Raw genomic sequence first — 6056 nt, 5'->3', positions numbered from 1 at the left:
CATTAGCTGAAAACTTGTTTATCCCCAGGTCAACCACTTTGACATTCTGCATATGATCCTTTTGGTACCTGGAGAGGGACTTGGTGTTTTTGTCCAGTGTCTTTTGAATCTCTTCCACCCTCGCGAGAAGGTTCGAGAGATCGGCTTGAAAAGACACAAATTGGCTTTCCAATGACTGAGGAGAAGGTGTCACTGGACCAGCTGAAAAAGCTACAGGTGCAACTGGACGAGGTATGACAATATTTGGTTCTCCAGTTGTAGTAGCATCAGTTGATAGAAGAGGAGGGGTTGTAGAAATGAAGGGAAGAGATTCAATGTGTCGTTCATGCTGAGAATGCTCAGGTGTGAACGATGGCGACGGTGGTGTTAGGATGTGTCTATTTCTAGGCACACCCATAGAAGAAAGTAGTTGGCGAGAGGCGAATATTGGAGGTATATCTACATTTGTTGGGGAAACTGAAACATGTGGTTCTTGGGGTTGACCAAGGAGAGAAGGGAGCTGATCAAGTACAGTTGCATCAGCCATCTCCTGGTCAGATTCCGTCTCAGATGAGTCCGAAGACTCAAGCTAAAACTCACCCTCATTTATGCCAAGATCCATAAATGTTGGGGGTGGCTGAACAAGTTGTTCAGCCACCCCTGATGACCAGTTTGAGTTGCCTCAATGGTATCATCAGTTCTAGGATCCGTTGCCGAAGCATCTTCTCCCTGGACAGAGGTGACTGGTGCCTCAACTACAACTGCTCTATCCTCAGTTGCAGTATCACCGGCAGCGGCTTCAGAGACCACTGTCACAGATTGTGAATGGTCAGGTGCAGCAAGTCCAGATCTGGATCTCCTTCTGCTTTTGGAAGATCTTCTTGATTTAGGAATCGCCTGGACTCCCGCTTCTGCCACAGTTACCGCTCCAGTAGACGAACCGGGGGTCCCTCATTATTTTGAGGCCCGCCCAGTTGCCTTTCTGACTCACCAGATTGTGGTGCATCAGTTCTAGAGAATGCAAAGATCATTCTCGGGGACATCTGGACTTTATCAGAAGTGGACACCAGGTTTTCCAGATTCCTTAACAGTTCTGACACAGAGAACAAGGATTGTGTGTTGTTGTACTCTTCTCTGCCCAGAACTTGAATGAAACAAAGGGACAAGAATCTTGAAAAGGGGATACAAGGACCCCTGTTGCCCTTCAGCTTAAATACCAGGCTTCTGAACAAAATACCAGCAAAGTCCACCCTCAGTCCATTCCAGAGGCAGTAAGCCATCTCTGCCTGGAAGGAGTTTATCTGGTCCAATCCACCAGAACTATCTCCCAAACTTTCCACCAAGTGGACCATAAAGAACTTCCAGGATGGTGAAAGCCCTTTCATTGTAATGGACCCCTTGGTCTTCAAAACATCCCCCTCCACCATCTCCTTATTTCCCATGTCAAGGAAGACCTGGCGGAAATTTATGTTGGAGGAAATCACCACTGGATTTTCATTTTATCTCCAGTAGTTGAGGTTAAGGGCTTCCCTCAACGTTTCAGTGGTGATGGTACACGGGACTGACCCATCCTTTAGAGAAAAGGAGATGGATGAGCAGTCCTCAGAAAGAGAGGTAGTGTACCAGAACTCACACAAGTAGTCATGAAACAGCTTGTGTGGATTCAAAGAGAAGGCATCGCTGAGGGGAGAAATCCAGAGAAAGGGTTGGATTCTCCCTATAAGAGAGTCAGCGGCCTGGAGCCCTTGAAGAGATGCCATTGGATTATTAGGATTTAATTTTATAAGTTTAGAACTTATGGGAGCACCAGTGCACGAATAACATTTTGTGATGGATTGTACTCAGCGTGAGTAGATTCACATCACGAGAACGAGATGAAGAAGAAGATGATTTAGGAGCCATTTGTGAAATTTGATTTAGGGTTTTAGACTTAAAGAAGAAAGAGAGAAAGGGATCTCAATTGTGAATGATTGGAAGAGTAAATGAAAGGAATTTTGAGTGAAGTAAATGAGACGGATATTTTGGTGGGGGATATATAGGCAGTAAAATATTGCCAAGATATATACGAAAAGATATTTTAGTCCCCAAAAGTTTGAATAATTGTAAAAAGTTATTTTCCAAAATTTTGAGAATTCAAAAATATTTAATACCTCCCATCAAGCATTTAATGCTACGACGGCTGGTATTCCCACTCACCCACTAACTTCATCAATACCATAAAAAGTGCAGTACATTTCAGCAAAAAGTCTTGACACGTAAGACATGTCAGGTGACGTTTGTGAGTGCGAGGTTAGCACTCGAGTAACATCACGTGTCACAAGTATCCACAAGTAAAACATAACGTTATGAAATCTGGCTGACCACCATTTTGATACAGACCAAACTAGCAAACTGGAAAAAATTTAGATGCCAGTTTCAACTGATGACTTTCAGTTGCATTTTTCAATAAAAAACAATTTTTATTTTGAAAAATATTTTGAGTTTTTTCCCCTAAAATGTGATCCATTTGATCAATGACTAGTCTTTGAGTACATCAAGGCGTTCAATCTCCAACCAATCAAGGATCACCTGGACCATCCTCAACTGAAGGGCCTCTCCAGTTTAATGAGGATTTAACATACCCAGTTCACTGATGAGATGTTTAAAAGTTTTCTCATCAAGAGGTTTTGTAAAAACATCAGCTAACTGTTTATCAGTGGGGATGAAATGTATTTCAATATCTCCTTTCATAACATGATCACGAATGAAGTGATACCTGATATCAATATGCTTTGTCTTTGAGTGCATCACTGGGTTGTGAGATATAGCAATTGCACTGGTGTTGTCACAAAAGATTGGGGTTTGTGAATTTCATACCATAATCAAGTAACTGGTTTTTGATCCAGAGAATCTGGGCACAGCAACTGGCCGCAGAAATGTATTCTGCCTCAGCAGTAGACATTGAGACCGAAGTCTGCTTCTTACTGGTCCAACTCACCAGTTTTCCCCTAGGAAGTGACATCCACCAGTTGTGGATTTCTATCAATCTTACAACCTGCATGATCTGAATCTGAATAACCCATTAGATCTAACCCTGAGCCTTTGGGATACCAAAGACCAAGGCTAGGGCACCCTTTCAGGTACCTGAAAATGCGTTTAACAGCATGCAAGTGTGATTCTTTTGGATTTGCCTGAAATCTGGCACATAAACATGTTGCAAACATTATATGGTCGACTGGCAGTTAAATACATCAGTGAACCAACCATTCCACGATATTCTTTTGGTCCACTGGTTTGCCATTTGGGTCAGAGTCCAATTTAATGGAGCTGAAATAGTGTGTGGTTTTTGATGGGATTGAATCATATTTGTATTTCTTAACAAATCTCTGACATATTTTTCTTGGTTAATAAAAATACCATCCATGGTTGTTTGATTGTAACCTAAGAAAAATGTTAATTCACCCATTAAACTCATCTCATATTCTTGAGACATAATTTTCGAAAAATTTTACACATTCCATCATCAGTTGACCCAAATATAATATCATCAACATAATTTGTACCAGCAAAATATTACCTTTTTCTTTCAAGATGAACAAGGTATTATCTATTGCACCTCTTTGAAAACCATTTTTGAGAAGATGTTTAGTTAGAGTATCATACCAGGCTCTTGGGCTTGTCGAAGACCATACAAAGCTTTGTTCAGTCTATATACCCAATGTGGATGCTTTTCATTTATGAAGCCTGGAGTCTGCGTAACATACACTTCTTCTTCCAATGTGCCATTCAGAAACGCACTTTTTACATCCATCTGGAAGACCTTGATTGCAAGTGAGCAGCATAAGCCAAGAAAATTCTGATGGCTTCAAGTCTTGCAACTGGAGCAAAAGTTTCATCGAAATCAACACCTTCTGCTTGACAATAACCCTGGCAACCAATCTAGCTTTGTTCCTGATAACGTTGCCATCTTCATCATCTTGTTCCGGTAGACCCCCTCGTTCCAATGGGTTCTCTCTTTAACCCTGGAGGACAAGGAACAAGCTCCCAAACGTTGTCCTTTCGAACTGGTTGAGTTCTTCTTGCATAGCTTCAACCCAGCTTGGATCTGCCATAGCCTCGTCAATCTTCTTCGGTTCAATCAGTGATAAGAAGGTGACGTTCAAGCATTGATCACTTGTGGCTCTTCTAGTCTGAACCCCACTATCTGGATTGCCAATAATCTGCTCAATGGGATGAGCAGCAGTCCATTTAGTGTATTGACTAGGTTGGTATATTACAACATCAGTGCAAGACACCTGACGATCTCCAACAGATGCAGCAACTGGAGGAGGATCAGTCCAAACTACTTCAACTCATCATCAGTGTCAACTGAAGAGTTAACATGATTATCTTCAAACAAAGGTATATCTTGAAGAACTGGAGAAGCTTGAACTGGTTCTGATGTTGTTGTGGCAAGTACATCAGATCCAATTACCAGTTTTTCAGGTAGGGTTAAAACTGATAGAACGATAAAATGAGGTGTCACTGAAGTTCTTCTTTTCCTTAACTGGTTCCAAGACTTGATGTCTGGAAACTTTTCTGGTGTACTAACTGATGATGAACCTGATCAGATACACCAAAATCAACTGGGACAACTGAAGATAAATCAAGGGTTGGTCTTTTGTTGATTGCTTCATTTGATTCATCGAATGTGACATGAATTGTCTCATGTACCTTTTGGAGTCTATAATTATAAACTCTATAGGCTTTTCTAATATCTGAATACCCCACAAAGACACCTTCGTAGCTTTTGCATCAAATTTCCCAACTGAATGGAATCGTTTAAAATGTAAACTGGACAACCAAATACATGGAAGTATCCAATATTTGGTTTACGATTCTTGAGGACTTCATAGCAGTCTCCGTGTCTCTTGACATAAACTGACCGGTTTTGGGTGTGACATGCAGTTGCCACAGCTTCAGCCCAAAAACAGGTGGGAAGACCAGATTCAGATAACATACTTCTGGCAGCTTCAATCAATGTGCGATTCTTCCTTTCAACCACACCATTTGTTCTGGAGAACGAGCTGACGAAAGTTTTGAGAAACCGCAGTGTCAGTGCAAAATGTCTCCAATTCTTTATTCATGAATTCTGTACCGTTATCACTTCGCAACTGACACACTTTCTTGGTATACTTGAGTTCAATTCGCTTGATGAGAGAGATAATTCACCAGGTGCATCACTCTTTGATCTGAGAAAATACCACCCACCAAATCTGGTGTATCATCGACCACACTAAAGTGTATCTCTTACCAGCTTTAGTTTGAACATTCACTGGACCAAAGAGATCCATATGAAGCATGTGAAGAGGTTCAGTGATACTGAAATTCTGCCTGGTCTTGAAACTGGCTCTTTTCTTTTTGCCCATTTCACACCCTGGACATGGCTTCTCCTTTTAAAGGAGAACAAAGGTATCCCATCAACCAGTTGCTTCTTGACAACTTGTTGATATTTTGAAGTAAGATGGGATAACCGTTTAGCCACAGCCAGTTGGTGTCCTCATCAGCCTTGACATAGAAACAATGCTCTTTTGGAGTAGGCTCCATGTCCATGATGTACACATTCCCTTTTCTTGGTGCAATCATAATACCTTCCAATCCTTGTTAAAAACAGTGCCTTGAGCAATGTCGAACAGTACCTATATCCATCATCACAAAGTTGGACACTTATCAGGTTATATTTCAAACCATTGACAAATGCACTTTAGTGAACTGAATTGCCCATTGTCAACAACACCATATCCTTCAGTTTTCCCATTTCATGATTACCAAATGTCACGCTGGGCCACGCAAACAGTGAACTCTTCTAGCAGGGGCTTACATCCGGTCATAGTCCGGCCAGCTACGCTGTCCAGATACCAAATATTCTCTTTCGATCGCCTACACACCCAAGTAGTGATCAGTTTTTGTGAACCCATCTTTTCTTGATGGGTCCACTGGACTTCTTCTGAGAGTCCTGGGGCTTGAATGGTGTAGAACTGGATGAGAAACTGGAGGGTCTTCAGTTCTGGAGTAAAAAATTGGTTTTAGTGGAACATTGACCTCCTTTTTCTTTTCGA

Source organism: Erigeron canadensis, chromosome 6 (genome assembly GCF_010389155.1).
Source record: "Erigeron canadensis isolate Cc75 chromosome 6, C_canadensis_v1, whole genome shotgun sequence".
NCBI classification, from domain to species: domain Eukaryota; kingdom Viridiplantae; phylum Streptophyta; class Magnoliopsida; order Asterales; family Asteraceae; genus Erigeron; species Erigeron canadensis.
Note: the sequence above shows the minus strand (reverse complement) of the source record.